The sequence below is a fragment of the Hyla sarda genome, unplaced genomic scaffold, assembly GCF_029499605.1.
Source record: "Hyla sarda isolate aHylSar1 unplaced genomic scaffold, aHylSar1.hap1 scaffold_591, whole genome shotgun sequence".
Taxonomy (NCBI): Eukaryota; Metazoa; Chordata; class Amphibia; order Anura; family Hylidae; genus Hyla; species Hyla sarda.
In genome coordinates, this window is record NW_026610605.1 from 131,452 (window position 1) to 151,404 (window position 19,953).

General features: G+C 44.6%; 5 non-coding genes and 2 pseudogenes across 5 annotated transcripts; all 7 read left to right on the plus strand.

Annotated features, from left to right (window-relative positions):
• The first annotated feature begins 1,288 nt into the window (after positions 1-1,288).
• Positions 1,289-1,479, plus strand: LOC130340474 (U2 spliceosomal RNA). The gene has a single exon (XR_008880575.1). It is a non-coding gene; the product is annotated as a U2 spliceosomal RNA (small nuclear RNA).
• A 2,114-nt stretch (positions 1,480-3,593) lies between these two features.
• On the plus strand, positions 3,594-3,729 carry LOC130340441 (U2 spliceosomal RNA; annotated as a pseudogene).
• A 1,450-nt stretch (positions 3,730-5,179) lies between these two features.
• On the plus strand, positions 5,180-5,364 carry LOC130340430 (U2 spliceosomal RNA). The gene has a single exon (XR_008880541.1). It is a non-coding gene; the product is annotated as a U2 spliceosomal RNA (small nuclear RNA).
• Positions 5,365-7,451: 2,087 nt separating this feature from the next.
• Positions 7,452-7,642, plus strand: LOC130340476 (U2 spliceosomal RNA). Its single transcript, XR_008880577.1, has one exon. It is a non-coding gene; the product is annotated as a U2 spliceosomal RNA (small nuclear RNA).
• A 2,069-nt stretch (positions 7,643-9,711) lies between these two features.
• LOC130340477 (U2 spliceosomal RNA) lies at positions 9,712-9,902 on the plus strand. The gene has a single exon (XR_008880578.1). It is a non-coding gene; the product is annotated as a U2 spliceosomal RNA (small nuclear RNA).
• A 2,090-nt stretch (positions 9,903-11,992) lies between these two features.
• LOC130340438 (U2 spliceosomal RNA) lies at positions 11,993-12,152 on the plus strand (annotated as a pseudogene).
• Positions 12,153-12,845: 693 nt separating this feature from the next.
• Positions 12,846-13,035, plus strand: LOC130340431 (U2 spliceosomal RNA). Its single transcript, XR_008880542.1, has one exon. It is a non-coding gene; the product is annotated as a U2 spliceosomal RNA (small nuclear RNA).
• Positions 13,036-19,953: the final 6,918 nt, after the last annotated feature.

Genomic DNA, 19,953 nt, shown 5'->3' on the forward strand with positions numbered 1-19,953 from the left:
TTTCAGCCGATGCGACTTGTCTGTCGCTGAACAGTCGCTTTTTATGTATTCAGCACCTATGTATAATGTTGTAAAAATGCTCTAGAAGCTAAAGTCGCAGAAATGTCACACATATTTGGCCTGCAACTTTCTGTGCGACAAATTCAGACAGGAAAAATCAGTATAAATCCTTAGAAAATTATCCCCCAGTGTCTCCATCTGCTGGCGGTATTGAATAAGCATTGCTGCACTGATGGGGTATGCATTAGACGAAAAAAAAGAAGAAAAAGAAGAATAATACGCCCAGAAAAGAGGCGAAAAGGAGAAAAACGTAAAAAAACGTGAAAAAAAAGTAAGAGGAAGAGAAGGGAAAAAAAGGTGGAAATGGGTTTAAAAGTGATTTCGGCGGAGAAATATATATATATATATATATATACGCGCACACACACACATATATATAAACGTATTCTCCGTTGAGATATTGCAGCCGCTGCTGTGTCCAGGCCCAGGAGCCTTAGCACTGTGCTGTGATGTCACTCAATACCACTGACATCACTAGGTGTAAACAACATCTCTCCTTTGCTGTGTATGTGACTATGGAGCTGTTTGGTGATGTCGTCTATTATGGCCTTCATAGAAGCAACAGGAGATTGTTGCATCCATCTAGAACCCTCAGAACTACAGTGCTATGATGTCACTCACTTCCACAGGCCTTGCAGAGTGTAAACAACAACAACCCAGCTTTGTTGTGTATGTAACCATAGGGATTTGTGATGTCACCTAGAACCTTCACAGCAGCGACAGCTTTATGAGGAGCATCAGCACTGCTCTGCCTGAGCAGAACCATCACCGCCATAGGTTGTCAAATAACCCGGGTTTAACCCACACAGGTAAGTCCAATGGGGTGCAGGCATGTCCTCTATGCTTACAGCTTCCCGTGGGTGTTGGTTTGATACCGTTTGGGGACAGCCAAGGAGGCATCTGCAGGCAACAAAGGTAGGTGTGTGCTTGTGTGTGTGTTTCCTATGCAGATCCTAAGCCCAGTGTCACATGCAAGTAGGAGGAGTAAGAAGGGTTCCTGGCAAATCCGGGTTATGGATTGCATTTAAAAAGGCCCCGTGGGAGTGCAATGGGCCCCTGTCTTGCTGCTTAGCAATAATGGTATGGGTTTAGGTTCTGCTGTGTGTACTGGTGGTTGACTGCCCCCCAGCCCAGAGTGTGCATGGAAAATTGTCTGGCAGCCTCCCTGACAGCAAGCAGTGATAGTGCCCATGAAGGGCACCTTGTTGGGCCCGCCCCTTTCACGGTTATCGCTTCTCGGCCTTTTGGCTAAGATCAAGTGTAGTATCTGTTCTTATCAGTTTAATATCTGATACGTCCCCTATCTGGGGACCATATATTAAATGGATTTTTGAGAACGGGGGCCGATTTCGAAGCTTGCTTCCGTCGCCCTATGCATTGACCCGATATGGCAGTATCTTCGGGTACAGTGCACCACCCCCTTACAGGGTTAAAAAGAAAGATTCCTACTTTCATTGCTACCTGCTTGCTGGCTAGCCAGCTAGCCAGCCCTGTGGGCCTTGCTGCTGCTGCAGCCAAAAAACAAAAGGTGGTGCTGCTGCTGCTTCTGCTGCTTCTGCTGCTTCTGCTTCTGCTTGTGTCTGGCCGCTGTTGGAGCGTCCAGGCACAGGACTTCTGCTGCTGCTGACTAAATGGCCTCCTTAATTGGATCATTTGAGTAGCCAGCACACCTGTGCAGGTAGGGCATGACATGATAGGCAGCTGCCTTGATAGCGGGTGGGTGCTGAATGTTCCTAATTGACAAAATAAGATTAATGCTTATGAAGAAATATAAAATCTCATCCCTTCCCCAATATCGCGCCACACCCCTACCCCTTAATTCCCTGGTTGAACTTGATGGACATATGTCTTTTTTCGACCGTACTAACTATGTAACTATGTAACATAACATGGGGGGGGGGGGGGGGTCTCCTGGCTGTTCACACAGGTGTGTCATTGCTGTACATTGACCATGCATTGCTTCTGTGGTATTGCAAAGGCAAAGACAAATGCTTCCAGCCATCCATTGCACTAATGGATTGGTCATCAGCTGGCTGTCTATGTCCCGCATCAATATAGACCAAAGTACAGAGGGTTAGGCTATGCTATTGTGCACCTACCTGATGCATCAGAAGGTGCGAGGCCCTTGCTAAATTCTGTGCACAGACTTTGAGATCTATACTTTAGACTGTATCTAAACCTGCTCCAACATGGACTGACATTCTGGCCTACTTTCAGCCGATGCGACTTGTCTGTCGCTGAACAGTCGCTTTTTATGCATTCAGCACCTATGTATAATGTTGTAAAAATGCTCTAGAAGCTAAAGTCGCAGAAATGTCACACATATTTGGCCTGCAACTTTCTGTGCGACAAATTCAGACAGGAAAAATCAGTATAAATCCTTAGAAAATTATCCCCCAGTGTCTCCATCTGCTGGCGGTATTGAATAAGCATTGCTGCACTGATGGGGTATGCATTAGACGAAAAAAAAGAAGAAAAAGAAGAATAATACGCCCAGAAAAGAGGCGAAAAGGAGAAAAACGTAAAAAAACGTGAAAAAAAAGTAAGAGGAAGAGAAGGGAAAAAAAGGTGGAAATGGGTTTAAAAGTGATTTCGGCGGAGAAATATATATATATATATATATATATATATATATATATATATATATATATATATATATACGCGCACACACACACATATATATAAACGTATTCTCCGTTGAGATATTGCAGCCGCTGCTGTGTCCAGGCCCAGGAGCCTTAGCACTGTGCTGTGATGTCACTCAATACCACTGACATCACTAGGTGTAAACAACATCTCTCCTTTGCTGTGTATGTGACTATGGAGCTGTTTGGTGATGTCGTCTATTATGGCCTTCATAGAAGCAACAGGAGATTGTTGCATCCATCTAGAACCCTCAGAACTACAGTGCTATGATGTCACTCACTTCCACAGGCCTTGCAGAGTGTAAACAACAACAACCCAGCTTTGTTGTGTATGTAACCATAGGGATTTGTGATGTCACCTAGAACCTTCACAGCAGCGACAGCTTTATGAGGAGCATCAGCACTGCTCTGCCTGAGCAGAACCATCACCGCCATAGGTTGTCAAATAACCCGGGATTAACCCACACAGGTAAGTCCAATGGGGTGCAGGCATGTCCTCTATGCTTACAGCTTCCCGTGGGTGTTGGTTTGATACCGTTTGGGGACAGCCAAGGAGGCATCTGCAGGCAACAAAGGTAGGTGTGTGCTTGTGTGTGTGTTTCCTATGCAGATCCTAAGCCCAGTGTCACATGCAAGTAGGAGGAGTAAGAAGGGTTCCTGGCAAATCCGGGTTATGGATTGCATTTAAAAAGGCCCCGTGGGAGTGCAATGGGCCCCTGTCTTGCTGCTTAGCAATAATGGTATGGGTTTAGGTTCTGCTGTGTGTACTGGTGGTTGACTGCCCCCCAGCCCAGAGTGTGCATGGAAAATTGTCTGGCAGCCTCCCTGACAGCAAGCAGTGATAGTGCCCATGAAGGGCACCTTGTTGGGCCCGCCCCTTTCACGGTTATCGCTTCTCGGCCTTTTGGCTAAGATCAAGTGTAGTATATGCTTGCTTGATCTGGCTGGAAGGAGCCCGGGGTACCCGCTCCTTTTCCCTGGGGGATCGTCCCATCTATATGGTGGGACTAAACCCCCTTGCTGACATCAGGGTGGCGGCTTAGTCCCCGGGCAACGAGGAGCGATCACCACCTACCTACCTACCTGCCTGCAGTAGGGGAGGTGTTTTTTCTGCGATGGAGGAGGCTGGCAAGAAAGGAGAGCCTGCTGGAGGTGTACCTAGCTACGCCAGACTACGAAATGGAGTCCGAATTACTCTTTTGGATGCTGGAAAGAAGGAGAGAGGTTTATTCTTCGTGGTGGAGGAGATTTTGTTCCAGTTTTTTGAGCTGAGGAAGGACCAGATATTATCGATGCTGGAATTTCCAAGAAATGGAGTCTATGATGTGGTTCTGGTTTCGGAGGAGGACTATGGTGTGTTCTGCAATAAAGCATTGCTGTGGAAGTCGCACCCTAAGTTGGGAGGGGTAGAGATTACTCCCCATTTCCCGACTCGGGAAAGACTTATAACTGTGAGGATGTACAGTCCGTATATCACAGAAGAAGAGATTGTTCTGTTCCTTTCTAGATTCTGTGAGGAGGTGAAGCCAAAAGGCAAGATCTATAATCAATATGGACTTTGGACGACAAAGTGGAAATTTCAAGTGAAGTTTCAGAAAACACCTGATGGAAAGCTAATTTATCCCCCAGGGCGTTTTAAGATTGGCCCAGTAAATGGGGACCTGTTCTTTTCAGGCATGGACGACTTTTGTCGAAAGTGTAAAAGGTATGGCCATAGGAAAGATTTTTGTGATATTGTTTGGTGCTATAAATGCCAAGAAGAAGGCCATGAGCCAGAAGCATGTAAGGTGAAGAAAAAGTGTCATCTATGTGGTGATGAGGGACACCTGGCAGTAATGTGTCCTAAGAAGAAGAAGAAGAAAAAGGAGGTTATGAAACGAAGTAGGGAGGAGGAAACTGATGTGAGGGAAGAACCTGAAGAGGAGGAAACTCCAACCAGGAAAGTGATGGAGGAGAAGAAAAGGAAAGAAAATGAAGAAGAATATGTATCGGTAGAGTATGGAGGCTCTCTTGATGTTGTCTTCAAGAGTGTGTCAAAAAAAGAAAAAAAAGCCTTTGACGAGGATTTGGGAAATCTGAAAGAAAGATTGGGAATCAAAGTCAATGAAGCAAGGGATAAAGTCTATTGTTCCTTTCACGCAGATATAGATAGATTTGTGGAAACATACAAGGTTCCAGCGTGGCTGGCGATTCCAGCCAAAAGTGAGATGCTGAGTGGATCTATAACTTGTGGTTTCTTAGACTTCTTGATGGTCTTTGCATGGAGAAGAGGAATGACATTTGGGTAATTTTTCTTTAAGAAATTATAGAATTATAGTATGGTTAGTTTTGGTTTGATAATTTTTTTATGTTTTAAATATGGTTTCTTTTATTGTTTAAAAAAAAAAAAAAAAAAAGAGATAAAGAAATAAAGAAAAACGGGTTTTCCTGATGATGAACAAAAAATCAAGCTCAAATAAGATCTTAGAGCTCTGATGGAGTTCTGAGGGTTAACTAAAAAAAAAAATCTGTTCTTATCAGTTTAATATCTGATACGTCCCCTATCTGGGGACCATATATTAAATGGATTTTTGAGAACGGGGGCCGATTTCGAAGCTTGCTTCCGTCGCCCTATGCATTGACCCGATATGGCAGTATCTTCGGGTACAGTGCACCACCCCCTTACAGGGTTAAAAAGAAAGATTCCTACTTTCATTGCTACCTGCTTGCTGGCTAGCCAGCCCTGTGGGCCTTGCTGCTGCTGCAGCCAAAAAACAAAAGGTGGTGCTGCTGCTGCTTCTGCTGCTTCTGCTTCTGCTTGTGTCTGGCCGCTGTTGGAGCGTCCAGGCACAGGACTTCTGCTGCTGCTGACTAAATGGCCTGCTTAATTGGATCATTTGAGTAGCCAGCACACCTGTGCAGGTAGGGCATGACATGATAGGCAGCTGCCTTGATAGCGGGTGGGTGCTGAATGTTCCTAATTGACAAAATAAGATTAATGCTTATGAAGAAATATAAAATCTCATCCCTTCCCCAATATCGCGCCACACCCCTACCCCTTAATTCCCTGGTTGAACTTGATGGACATATGTCTTTTTTCGACCGTACTAACTATGTAACTATGTAACATAACATGGGGGGGGGGGGGGTCTCCTGGCTGTTCACACAGGTGTGTCATTGCTGTACATTGACCATGCATTGCTTCTGTGGTATTGCAAAGGCAAAGACAAATGCTTCCAGCCATCCATTGCACTAATGGATTGGTCATCAGCTGGCTGTCTATGTCCCGCATCAATATAGACCAAAGTACAGAGGGTTAGGCTATGCTATTGTGCACCTACCTGATGCATCAGAAGGTGCGAGGCCCTTGCTAAATTCTGTGCACAGACTTTGAGATCTATACTTTAGACTGTATCTAAACCTGCTCCAACATGGACTGACATTCTGGCCTACTTTCAGCCGATGCGACTTGTCTGTCGCTGAACAGTCGCTTTTTATGTATTCAGCACCTATGTATAATGTTGTAAAAATGCTCTAGAAGCTAAAGTCGCAGAAATGTCACACATATTTGGCCTGCAACTTTCTGTGCGACAAATTCAGACAGGAAAAATCAGTATAAATCCTTAGAAAATTATCCCCCAGTGTCTCCATCTGCTGGCGGTATTGAATAAGCATTGCTGCACTGATGGGGTATGCATTAGACGAAAAAAAAGAAGAAAAAGAAGAATAATACGCCCAGAAAAGAGGCGAAAAGGAGAAAAACGTAAAAAAACGTGAAAAAAAAGTAAGAGGAAGAGAAGGGAAAAAAAGGTGGAAATGGGTTTAAAAGTGATTTCGGCGGAGAAATATATATATATATATATATATATATATATATATATATATATATATATACGCGCACACACACACATATATATAAACGTATTCTCCGTTGAGATATTGCAGCCGCTGCTGTGTCCAGGCCCAGGAGCCTTAGCACTGTGCTGTGATGTCACTCAATACCACTGACATCACTAGGTGTAAACAACATCTCTCCTTTGCTGTGTATGTGACTATGGAGCTGTTTGGTGATGTCGTCTATTATGGCCTTCATAGAAGCAACAGGAGATTGTTGCATCCATCTAGAACCCTCAGAACTACAGTGCTATGATGTCACTCACTTCCACAGGCCTTGCAGAGTGTAAACAACAACAACCCAGCTTTGTTGTGTATGTAACCATAGGGATTTGTGATGTCACCTAGAACCTTCACAGCAGCGACAGCTTTATGAGGAGCATCAGCACTGCTCTGCCTGAGCAGAACCATCACCGCCATAGGTTGTCAAATAACCCGGGTTTAACCCACACAGGTAAGTCCAATGGGGTGCAGGCATGTCCTCTATGCTTACAGCTTCCCGTGGGTGTTGGTTTGATACCGTTTGGGGACAGCCAAGGAGGCATCTGCAGGCAACAAAGGTAGGTGTGTGCTTGTGTGTGTGTTTCCTATGCAGATCCTAAGCCCAGTGTCACATGCAAGTAGGAGGAGTAAGAAGGGTTCCTGGCAAATCCGGGTTATGGATTGCATTTAAAAAGGCCCCGTGGGAGTGCAATGGGCCCCTGTCTTGCTGCTTAGCAATAATGGTATGGGTTTAGGTTCTGCTGTGTGTACTGGTGGTTGACTGCCCCCCAGCCCAGAGTGTGCATGGAAAATTGTCTGGCAGCCTCCCTGACAGCAAGCAGTGATAGTGCCCATGAAGGGCACCTTGTTGGGCCCGCCCCTTTCACGGTTATCGCTTCTCGGCCTTTTGGCTAAGATCAAGTGTAGTATCTGTTCTTATCAGTTTAATATCTGATACGTCCCCTATCTGGGGACCATATATTAAATGGATTTTTGAGAACGGGGGCCGATTTCGAAGCTTGCTTCCGTCGCCCTATGCATTGACCCGATATGGCAGTATCTTCGGGTACAGTGCACCACCCCCTTACAGGGTTAAAAAGAAAGATTCCTACTTTCATTGCTACCTGCTTGCTGGCTAGCCAGCTAGCCAGCCCTGTGGGCCTTGCTGCTGCTGCAGCCAAAAAACAAAAGGTGGTGCTGCTGCTGCTTCTGCTGCTTCTGCTTCTGCTTGTGTCTGGCCGCTGTTGGAGCGTCCAGGCACAGGACTTCTGCTGCTGCTGACTAAATGGCCTCCTTAATTGGATCATTTGAGTAGCCAGCACACCTGTGCAGGTAGGGCATGACATGATAGGCAGCTGCCTTGATAGCGGGTGGGTGCTGAATGTTCCTAATTGACAAAATAAGATTAATGCTTATGAAGAAATATAAAATCTCATCCCTTCCCCAATATCGCGCCACACCCCTACCCCTTAATTCCCTGGTTGAACTTGATGGACATATGTCTTTTTTCGACCGTACTAACTATGTAACTATGTAACATAACATGGGGGGGGGGGGGGTCTCCTGGCTGTTCACACAGGTGTGTCATTGCTGTACATTGACCATGCATTGCTTCTGTGGTATTGCAAAGGCAAAGACAAATGCTTCCAGCCATCCATTGCACTAATGGATTGGTCATCAGCTGGCTGTCTATGTCCCGCATCAATATAGACCAAAGTACAGAGGGTTAGGCTATGCTCTTGTGCACCTACCTGATGCATCAGAAGGTGCGAGGCCCTTGCTAAATTCTGTGCACAGACTTTGAGATCTATACTTTAGACTGTATCTAAACCTGCTCCAACATGGACTGACATTCTGGCCTACTTTCAGCCGATGCGACTTGTCTGTCGCTGAACAGTCGCTTTTTATGTATTCAGCACCTATGTATAATGTTGTAAAAATGCTCTAGAAGCTAAAGTCGCAGAAATGTCACACATATTTGGCCTGCAACTTTCTGTGCGACAAATTCAGACAGGAAAAATCAGTATAAATCCTTAGAAAATTATCCCCCAGTGTCTCCATCTGCTGGCGGTATTGAATAAGCATTGCTGCACTGATGGGGTATGCATTAGACGAAAAAAAAGAAGAAAAAGAAGAATAATACGCCCAGAAAAGAGGCGAAAAGGAGAAAAACGTAAAAAAACGTGAAAAAAAAGTAAGAGGAAGAGAAGGGAAAAAAAGGTGGAAATGGGTTTAAAAGTGATTTCGGCGGAGAAATATATATATATATATATATATACGCGCACACACACACATATATATAAACTTATTCTCCGTTGAGATATTGCAGCCGCTGCTGTGTCCAGGCCCAGGAGCCTTAGCACTGTGCTGTGATGTCACTCAATACCACTGACATCACTAGGTGTAAACAACATCTCTCCTTTGCTGTGTATGTGACTATGGAGCTGTTTGGTGATGTCGTCTATTATGGCCTTCATAGAAGCAACAGGAGATTGTTGCATCCATCTAGAACCCTCAGAACTACAGTGCTATGATGTCACTCACTTCCACAGGCCTTGCAGAGTGTAAACAACAACAACCCAGCTTTGTTGTGTATGTAACCATAGGGATTTGTGATGTCACCTAGAACCTTCACAGCAGCGACAGCTTTATGAGGAGCATCAGCACTGCTCTGCCTGAGCAGAACCATCACCGCCATAGGTTGTCAAATAACCCGGGTTTAACCCACACAGGTAAGTCCAATGGGGTGCAGGCATGTCCTCTATGCTTACAGCTTCCCGTGGGTGTTGGTTTGATACCGTTTGGGGACAGCCAAGGAGGCATCTGCAGGCAACAAAGGTAGGTGTGTGCTTGTGTGTGTGTTTCCTATGCAGATCCTAAGCCCAGTGTCACATGCAAGTAGGAGGAGTAAGAAGGGTTCCTGGCAAATCCGGGTTATGGATTGCATTTAAAAAGGCCCCGTGGGAGTGCAATGGGCCCCTGTCTTGCTGCTTAGCAATAATGGTATGGGTTTAGGTTCTGCTGTGTGTACTGGTGGTTGACTGCCCCCCAGCCCAGAGTGTGCATGGAAAATTGTCTGGCAGCCTCCCTGACAGCAAGCAGTGATAGTGCCCATGAAGGGCACCTTGTTGGGCCCGCCCCTTTCACGGTTATCGCTTCTCGGCCTTTTGGCTAAGATCAAGTGTAGTATCTGTTCTTATCAGTTTAATATCTGATACGTCCCCTATCTGGGGACCATATATTAAATGGATTTTTGAGAACGGGGGCCGATTTCGAAGCTTGCTTCCGTCGCCCTATGCATTGACCCGATATGGCAGTATCTTCGGGTACAGTGCACCACCCCCTTACAGGGTTAAAAAGAAAGATTCCTACTTTCATTGCTACCTGCTTGCTGGCTAGCCAGCTAGCCAGCCCTGTGGGCCTTGCTGCTGCTGCAGCCAAAAAACAAAAGGTGGTGCTGCTGCTGCTTCTGCTGCTTCTGCTTCTGCTTGTGTCTGGCCGCTGTTGGAGCGTCCAGGCACAGGACTTCTGCTGCTGCTGACTAAATGGCCTCCTTAATTGGATCATTTGAGTAGCCAGCACACCTGTGCAGGTAGGGCATGACATGATAGGCAGCTGCCTTGATAGCGGGTGGGTGCTGAATGTTCCTAATTGACAAAATAAGATTAATGCTTATGAAGAAATATAAAATCTCATCCCTTCCCCAATATCGCGCCACACCCCTACCCCTTAATTCCCTGGTTGAACTTGATGGACATATGTCTTTTTTCGACCGTACTAACTATGTAACTATGTAACATAACATGGGGGGGGGTCTCCTGGCTGTTCACACAGGTGTGTCATTGCTGTACATTGACCATGCATTGCTTCTGTGGTATTGCAAAGGCAAAGACAAATGCTTCCAGCCATCCATTGCACTAATGGATTGGTCATCAGCTGGCTGTCTATGTCCCGCATCAATATAGACCAAAGTACAGAGGGTTAGGCTATGCTATTGTGCACCTACCTGATGCATCAGAAGGTGCGAGGCCCTTGCTAAATTCTGTGCACAGACTTTGAGATCTATACTTTAGACTGTATCTAAACCTGCTCCAACATGGACTGACATTCTGGCCTACTTTCAGCCGATGCGACTTGTCTGTCGCTGAACAGTCGCTTTTTATGTATTCAGCACCTATGTATAATGTTGTAAAAATGCTCTAGAAGCTAAAGTCGCAGAAATGTCACACATATTTGGCCTGCAACTTTCTGTGCGACAAATTCAGACAGGAAAAATCAGTATAAATCCTTAGAAAATTATCCCCCAGTGTCTCCATCTGCTGGCGGTATTGAATAAGCATTGCTGCACTGATGGGGTATGCATTAGACGAAAAAAAAGAAGAAAAAGAAGAATAATACGCCCAGAAAAGAGGCGAAAAGGAGAAAAACGTAAAAAAACGTGAAAAAAAAGTAAGAGGAAGAGAAGGGAAAAAAAGGTGGAAATGGGTTTAAAAGTGATTTCGGCGGAGAAATATATATATATATATATATATATATATATATATATATATATATATACGCGCACACACACACATATATATAAACGTATTCTCCGTTGAGATATTGCAGCCGCTGCTGTGTCCAGGCCCAGGAGCCTTAGCACTGTGCTGTGATGTCACTCAATACCACTGACATCACTAGGTGTAAACAACATCTCTCCTTTGCTGTGTATGTGACTATGGAGCTGTTTGGTGATGTCGTCTATTATGGCCTTCATAGAAGCAACAGGAGATTGTTGCATCCATCTAGAACCCTCAGAACTACAGTGCTATGATGTCACTCACTTCCACAGGCCTTGCAGAGTGTAAACAACAACAACCCAGCTTTGTTGTGTATGTAACCATAGGGATTTGTGATGTCACCTAGAACCTTCACAGCAGCGACAGCTTTATGAGGAGCATCAGCACTGCTCTGCCTGAGCAGAACCATCACCGCCATAGGTTGTCAAATAACCCGGGTTTAACCCACACAGGTAAGTCCAATGGGGTGCAGGCATGTCCTCTATGCTTACAGCTTCCCGTGGGTGTTGGTTTGATACCGTTTGGGGACAGCCAAGGAGGCATCTGCAGGCAACAAAGGTAGGTGTGTGCTTGTGTGTGTGTGTTTCCTATGCAGATCCTAAGCCCAGTGTCACATGCAAGTAGGAGGAGTAAGAAGGGTTCCTGGCAAATCCGGGTTATGGATTGCATTTAAAAAGGCCCCGTGGGAGTGCAATGGGCCCCTGTCTTGCTGCTTAGCAATAATGGTATGGGTTTAGGTTCTGCTGTGTGTACTGGTGGTTGACTGCCCCCCAGCCCAGAGTGTGCATGGAAAATTGTCTGGCAGCCTCCCTGACAGCAAGCAGTGATAGTGCCCATGAAGGGCACCTTGTTGGGCCCGCCCCTTTCACGGTTATCGCTTCTCGGCCTTTTGGCTAAGATCAAGTGTAGTATCTGTTCTTATCAGTTTTCATGCTGGTGGGGATGGGTGCTGCATGGAGGATGCAGGTGTACCAGGGCTTCCCGGGGCTGGTTCTGAGGAATCAGCTCGACGGCTGCCCCGATGTGACCTGTTCCCTCCGGGTCTCGCCATGAGGCTGAGAGGGTCTAGAGCCGAGGTACTTTTGTGCCTCGGGGAGTGGTGACCCCGAGGTGCCGAAACTCACTGGGAGAATAGACTCACTGAGTTGACGCACGGGCACCATAATCTCTTCACCTTGTGGCACTCACCTCTTGATTCCCGGCCTTCTGGCTAGGATCAGAGAAATTTTTATAGATCCGGCCGAATGTCCGGGCAGTATATCTGCACACATTCACTTATTTATTTCTTTTTTGTCTCACTGTGTCACTTTTTGCGTGTTGTGTGTTCACAGGATTTGTCAGGATGCGGTAGCCCTTCTGGGTGTCCCTCCTGGCGGTCTAGGGGAGGTGTGTGTGGCCATTAGGTTCCGCACCTCCCTGCAAACACCCCGGGTACTCCTGCTTTGGCAGGGTACCTACCGTAATCGGCTCTGCGGGCAGATACCTTGGCTAACGCCAAGGGGGATGCCGGGAGCATTTGTGGTCCCCTAGTAGCTTCGGCGAAAAGGGACATCGAACCTGGAACCTCGCAGGTACCTTTTGGTCCGGAGGCGAAGGGTAAGGTTTGTTGGGGGGCCTCTCTCCTATCGGAGAAGGGCTTGCGATAGACCGCATCCTTTGTGCACGTTTTTTTTGTGTAACACGTTTGCACTTTTTCTTGCACTTTGGGTGAATCGAAAGCACGTTCCTCGGCTTTAGATAAAAAAAAAAAAAAAAAAAAAAAATCTGTTCTTATCAGTTTAATATCTGATACGTCCCCTATCTGGGGACCATATATTAAATGGATTTTTGAGAACGGGGGCCGATTTCGAAGCTTGCTTCCGTCGCCCTATGCATTGACCCGATATGGCAGTATCTTCGGGTACAGTGCACCACCCCCTTACAGGGTTAAAAAGAAAGATTCCTACTTTCATTGCTACCTGCTTGCTGGCTAGCCAGCTAGCCAGCCCTGTGGGCCTTGCTGCTGCTGCAGCCAAAAAACAAAAGGTGGTGCTGCTGCTGCTTCTGCTTCTGCTTGTGTCTGGCCGCTGTTGGAGCGTCCAGGCACAGGACTTCTGCTGCTGCTGACTAAATGGCCTCCTTAATTGGATCATTTGAGTAGCCAGCACACCTGTGCAGGGTAGGGCATGACATGATAGGCAGCTGCCTTGATAGCGGGTGGGTGCTGAATGTTCCTAATTGACAAAATAAGATTAATGCTTATGAAGAAATATAAAATCTCATCCCTTCCCCAATATCGCGCCACACCCCTACCCCTTAATTCCCTGGTTGAACTTGATGGACATATGTCTTTTTTCGACCGTACTAACTATGTAACTATGTAACATAACATGGGGGGGGGGGGGGGGTCTCCTGGCTGTTCACACAGGTGTGTCATTGCTGTACATTGACCATGCATTGCTTCTGTGGTATTGCAAAGGCAAAGACAAATGCTTCCAGCCATCCATTGCACTAATGGATTGGTCATCAGCTGGCTGTCTATGTCCCGCATCAATATAGACCAAAGTACAGAGGGTTAGGCTATGCTATTGTGCACCTACCTGATGCATCAGAAGGTGCGAGGCCCTTGCTAAATTCTGTGCACAGACTTTGAGATCTATACTTTAGACTGTATCTAAACCTGCTCCAACATGGACTGACATTCTGGCCTACTTTCAGCCGATGCGACTTGTCTGTCGCTGAACAGTCGCTTTTTATGTATTCAGCACCTATGTATAATGTTGTAAAAATGCTCTAGAAGCTAAAGTCGCAGAAATGTCACACATATTTGGCCTGCAACTTTCTGTGCGACAAATTCAGACAGGAAAAATCAGTATAAATCCTTAGAAAATTATCCCCCAGTGTCTCCATCTGCTGGCGGTATTGAATAAGCATTGCTGCACTGATGGGGTATGCATTAGACGAAAAAAAAGAAGAAAAAGAAGAATAATACGCCCAGAAAAGAGGCGAAAAGGAGAAAAACGTAAAAAAACGTGAAAAAAAAGTAAGAGGAAGAGAAGGGAAAAAAAGGTGGAAATGGGTTTAAAAGTGATTTCGGCGGAGAAATATATATATATATATATATATATATATATATATATATATACGCGCACACACACACATATATATAAACGTATTCTCCGTTGAGATATTGCAGCCGCTGCTGTGTCCAGGCCCAGGAGCCTTAGCACTGTGCTGTGATGTCACTCAATACCACTGACATCACTAGGTGTAAACAACATCTCTCCTTTGCTGTGTATGTGACTATGGAGCTGTTTGGTGATGTCGTCTATTATGGCCTTCATAGAAGCAACAGGAGATTGTTGCATCCATCTAGAACCCTCAGAACTACAGTGCTATGATGTCACTCACTTCCACAGGCCTTGCAGAGTGTAAACAACAACAACCCAGCTTTGTTGTGTATGTAACCATAGGGATTTGTGATGTCACCTAGAACCTTCACAGCAGCGACAGCTTTATGAGGAGCATCAGCACTGCTCTGCCTGAGCAGAACCATCACCGCCATAGGTTGTCAAATAACCCGGGTTTAACCCACACAGGTAAGTCCATTGGGGTGCAGGCATGTCCTCTATGCTTACAGCTTCCCGTGGGTGTTGGTTTGATACCGTTTGGGGACAGCCAAGGAGGCATCTGCAGGCAACAAAGGTAGGTGTGTGCTTGTGTGTGTGTTTCCTATGCAGATCCTAAGCCCAGTGTCACATGCAAGTAGGAGGAGTAAGAAGGGTTCCTGGCAAATCCGGGTTATGGATTGCATTTAAAAAGGCCCCGTGGGAGTGCAATGGGCCCCTGTCTTGCTGCTTAGCAATAATGGTATGGGTTTAGGTTCTGCTGTGTGTACTGGTGGTTGACTGCCCCCCAGCCCAGAGTGTGCATGGAAAATTGTCTGGCAGCCTCCCTGACAGCAAGCAGTGATAGTGCCCATGAAGGGCACCTTGTTGGGCCCGCCCCTTTCACGGTTATCGCTTCTCGGCCTTTTGGCTAAGATCAAGTGCAGTTTGCTCTGGTCTGGCCAGAGGGTGCGATCTCTGGGTCTACCCAGTTTGCCGGAGGAAGATTTTTTTCACTGTGGTCCTGTACCGACAGATTATCATCTGGAAGAATGGCTGGAGTAAAGAATACTATCCGCATGGAGGTGGATCCTGCAAGTTCCAAGAACAACATGGTTTATCTGGTGAGAGACATCATTATGGAGAAGATTGGAGTGGACAAGGCTGAAATCTTCAGTGTTAATGAGTCTCCCCGCAGGGGCTCCTATGAGGTAACCTTTGTGGATGAGGGCAGGTGTTTGCATGTGTATGAATACTTAAGGAATCTCAGCAATGAGCCCTTGCTGGTTGGGGTGAAGATTACTCCACTGTTTGGTCTGCGGGAAAAACTGTGATAGTGCATGTGCATAATCCTTACACAGATGTGGAAATTATTAAGAACTTTTTGCACAAGTACTGTGACTATGTGAAGGGTGGAGAGAAACAGACGAATGTACTGGGGATTTTTAACTGCAATTATAAGTTTGTGGTTAAATTAAAAGTAGACCCTACTTGTGTTGGGGGTTTTAAACACCCCCCTGCCAGTTTTTCCATTGCAGGTTATAGGGGGTACCTGTCCTATGCTGGTCAGCCTTCCTACTGCAGGAATTGTTTTTCCTTTGGACATTTAAAGGAGAACTGTGTGCAAGGACAAATGTGCAGGAACTGTAATACTGCTGGCCACCATGCTGGAAGTTGTCCTAAAGCCAGGAAATGTGACTTATGTCGGGAGGAAGGTCATGTTTATAAGGACTGCCCTGGGGTGAGAAGTCCTTTATTCAGTAGTGTGGTGAGAGAGGGGGAAATAGTGAGGAGATTGGCCCCTCTGAAGACCATTGCAGCTCCTCAGAAGCCCCCTGATGTTCAGGCTGCAGTCTCTGATGCCTTCAGACAGTTGGAGGAAGTTATTGAGGGAGTGCAGAGTCCTAGTCACTCTGTGGAGTCTGTTCACCCCTCTGACCCTGTTCACATTGAGCCATTTCCATCCTCAGGTGAGACTGATTTGTGTAACAGGGAGGGTGGTGGGAAACATAATGCAGAGGATGAAAATTATGATGGCTTTCAACTGGTGCATGGAGGGAAGTCTGCCAAGAAAAGAAGAGGTGAGAAGGGTGCGGACTCGCGCCCGGAAACCAGCAACTTTTATGAAGTCCTGGAGACGGATGTTATGGAGGCTACTGAGAGTGGTGAATAACTATGCTGGGACTTGATTTGCTAGTTAGTAGCAGGTGGCTGATGCACCTGTGTAGCTCATGCAGGGTTAAACCTTGTTCTTTGTAGCTTTAGGCTATGGGTTTTGTTGTATGTTCTCAAAATGTGAGAGTGTTTAAAAATAAGGCTAGGAGAGCTGCTATTTTAAGTTTTTTAGCTCAGGAAAATGCTGCAATTTTTTGTTTGCAGGAGTGTGGTATTGATCTCACCATAAGTCAGGATGAATGGGTGTATGGTCGGTGTGTGTGGTCTGGGAGTGTTTTGAATAAGAATGATGGTGTGGGGATCTTGATTAAATCACCTGACATTGCTGTGGAAAGCTATGTGGTAATTGAACCTGGCAGGTGTATTTCTGCTGTATTAAGTTATAAAAATGTGAAATTTCGTTTGATTAATGTTTATGCTCCTGCATATAAAAATGAAAGAAAAAATTTGTTTGATAAGTTAAAGTTTTATGTTCAGGGCAAGATGCCTGTTATTTTAGTTGGAGATATGAATGTTGATTTAACAAAAAAAGCTTTTGATGTATCTGGTAGAAAATTATTTGAGTTAGTCTCTGATTTTAGGTTAAGGGATATCCAAGAGTTATGTAATATTAATCCTAATTTATGTACATATCATGCAGATAGAGGTAATTTTCACTCTAAGTTAGATTATTGTTTTTTGTCTGAGAGTTTGAATGCTTTAAGTTACAGACAGAGGTCTGTTTGTTATTCGGACCATGATTCCTTGCTGTGTGAGATTGATGTGGGTCAGAGTGCTGTGTATGGGAGAGGTTTGTGGAAAATGAATATTAAACATTTAGATAGTGTGGATGTGAGAGATCAGTATGAATGTATGTATAAGAAGTGGTGTGGAAAGAAAGGTGAGTTTGATAACATTATTTTGTGGTGGGAATGGGTTAAAAAGAAAACAAAGTCCTTTTTTAAGTCCTTTGGATACAAAGTCGCTGCTCTTAAGAGGGAGCAATATGTGAAGTTGAATGCGCGTTTGTCCTATTTGTGTAGGTTGAGAGATTGTGGAGTGGATGTTCAGGATGATATTGTGAGCACTAAGAGGGAGATTAATAATTTTGTGTTGGAAAAGGGTAGGAGTATCATGTATAGGGCCAAGTTAGATAAATTGGAACATGATGAGAAATGTTCACGTTATTTTTTCAAAAAAGTTTTTTCTAAAAAACCTGTTATTGATATGATTGTGAGAGAGGATGGTAGGGAAGTGACTGGTGATGGTGTGAGTGAGGAAATTGCATGCTTTTATGAGGAGCTGTATGGAGAGAAGTGGAGAGATGAGAATTTGGAGAGTGAGGTATTGAGTGTGTTGGATGGGAAGCTTGGAGAAGCTGAGCAGGCTTTTGTTATGCGTAAGATTTCAAGTGAAGAAGTATGGGATGTAGTGCAGAAAATGTCAGCGAATAAGACTCCAGGGGAAGATGGTTTGCCTGTGGAATTTTATCGTTTTTTGTGGAATGTGGTGGGTAAGGATGTTGTTGCAGTGTGTCAGTTTATGTGGGAGAATATGGAAATTGCGGAGAGTATGCGTGGTGGTGTGGTAGTATTAATTCCAAAAAAAGGGAATTTAAAAAATTTAAAGAATTGGCGTCCAATTACGTTACTTAACTGCGATTATAAGATCTATGCAAAAATTATTGCTAATCGAATGAGGGATGTTGTTGAATGTGTGGTTGGTTATGATCAGTTTTGTGCTGTGCCTGGACGTCGTATACATGAGAGTTTGTGTCTGTTGAGAGATTGTTTGTGGGATTGTAAGAGTAGAAAACAAAATGCTTATTTGTTGTCACTTGATTTTGAAAAGGCGTATGATAGGTTGTCTCATAATTTTTTGTTCAGGGTATTGTTGCGAATGGGGTTTCCGAGTGATTTTGTGTGGAGAGTTAGGAGTTTGTATGATAGAATATATAGTAGGATGCTCGTTAATGGATGTGTGGGGAGAAGAGTGAATGTTTTTTCAGGAGTAAGGCAGGGGTGCCCGCTCTCGCCAGTAGCGTTTATATGCGCGATTGAGCCTCTGTTATGTCTGATTAGGAGGGATAAGATAGTGAGAGGTGTTCATATTCCTGGTAGCAATGGTAGGGAATTTAAAGTGAATGCTTATATGGATGATGTATGTGTCCTGTGTGATTCTGAGTGTGCTGTGAGGAGAGTGAGGCTTTTGGTTTCAATTTTCTGTGGTGCGTCTGCTTTTAAAGTGAATTGGTTAAAGAGCGAATGTAAATGCTTTGGTGAAGGTGGGTTAAGTAGTGATGTTGGGGTGAATGTAGTGGAGGGGGCTATTAAAGTATTGGGGATTAAGTTTAGTAAGGACTTGGATGGAAAGGAGAGTTGGGATGATGCAAAAAAGAAGGTAGAGATGCGTTTGAATTTTTGGAGTATGAGAAGTCTTTCTTTTATTGGAAAAATTGTGGTTATTAAAAGTGTTGTTTTACCAATTTTTCTGTATGTTGCTATGATTTTTCCTCCGCAGTATATGTGTTTAAGGAGTCTGAATCGGGTTTTGTTTGTCTTTTTCTGGGGGTCTAAAGTAGAAAGATTAAGGAGAGAAGTGGTGATTAAAAATTGGCGGAAGGGTGGGATGAGTTTTCCAAATCTGGAGGTTTATTTTGGAGTGAATATTTTAGTTTTCATACTGGTCATTATTGAAGGAGATAAGAAGATGTCTTGTATGACTAAGTTTCTTGCTGGAAGACTGTTTGTTAGGCTGAAGTGGTGTAAGAGGGATCTGAGTAGGCCTGTTGCTTTTGAGGTTCCTAAGTGGTATGAGTGGGTTGTGAGGTTTTTGGAGAAATTTGAGTTGATAGAAGAAGAGATGAGTGTGTTGAAGAATAAACGTTTGGTGATGAGAATGATTGAGAGTAAAGAGGTTGTATGTAATATTAATTCTGTGAGGGGAGCGGATGTGGAGAAAGTTTGGAAGAAAGTAAGGATGGATGGTATGTCTAATAAGCAAAAGGAGATTGTGTGGCAAAGTCTACATGGTGTGTTGTCTGTGAGAGAGTTTCAGAAAGCAAGGGGTTTGGTGAGATGTGATGTGTGTCCTAGAGTGGGTTGTAATGGTTTTGAAAGTGTTATTCATCTCTTTTGGAATTGTAAGTATGCTCGTGAGGTTGTTAGAAGGCTTGGTCCTTTATGCAAGGAGTTGACAGGTATGGAGTTTTTGTCTTTTGAGATGATGATGTTTGGGCTTTGTGTAAGTGGAGGTCAGAATGTAAGAGTGTTGTGGTTATTGTTGTCGTGTATTAAGGAAGTCTTGTGGGATGTGAGGAATGTTTATGTGTTTTTGAGGAAAGAAGTGAGTGTTAATAATAGTGTGCGAATGGTGTTAGGCAAACTGTATTTGTGTTATTTGTGGGATTCTAAGAGGGGTGGGATTGATGCGGAAGGCATTTGGAAATCGAAAAAATGGATTCATCTTGTTGATTTATCTTGATTGTTTTTTTTTGTCTGTTTGATTGATAAATAAAGTTTCCCAATGATGAGAGGGTTGTGTGTTACAGAAAGTTTGTAATGCCAGTTTGAAAGTATTGCTTGGAGTACTTTC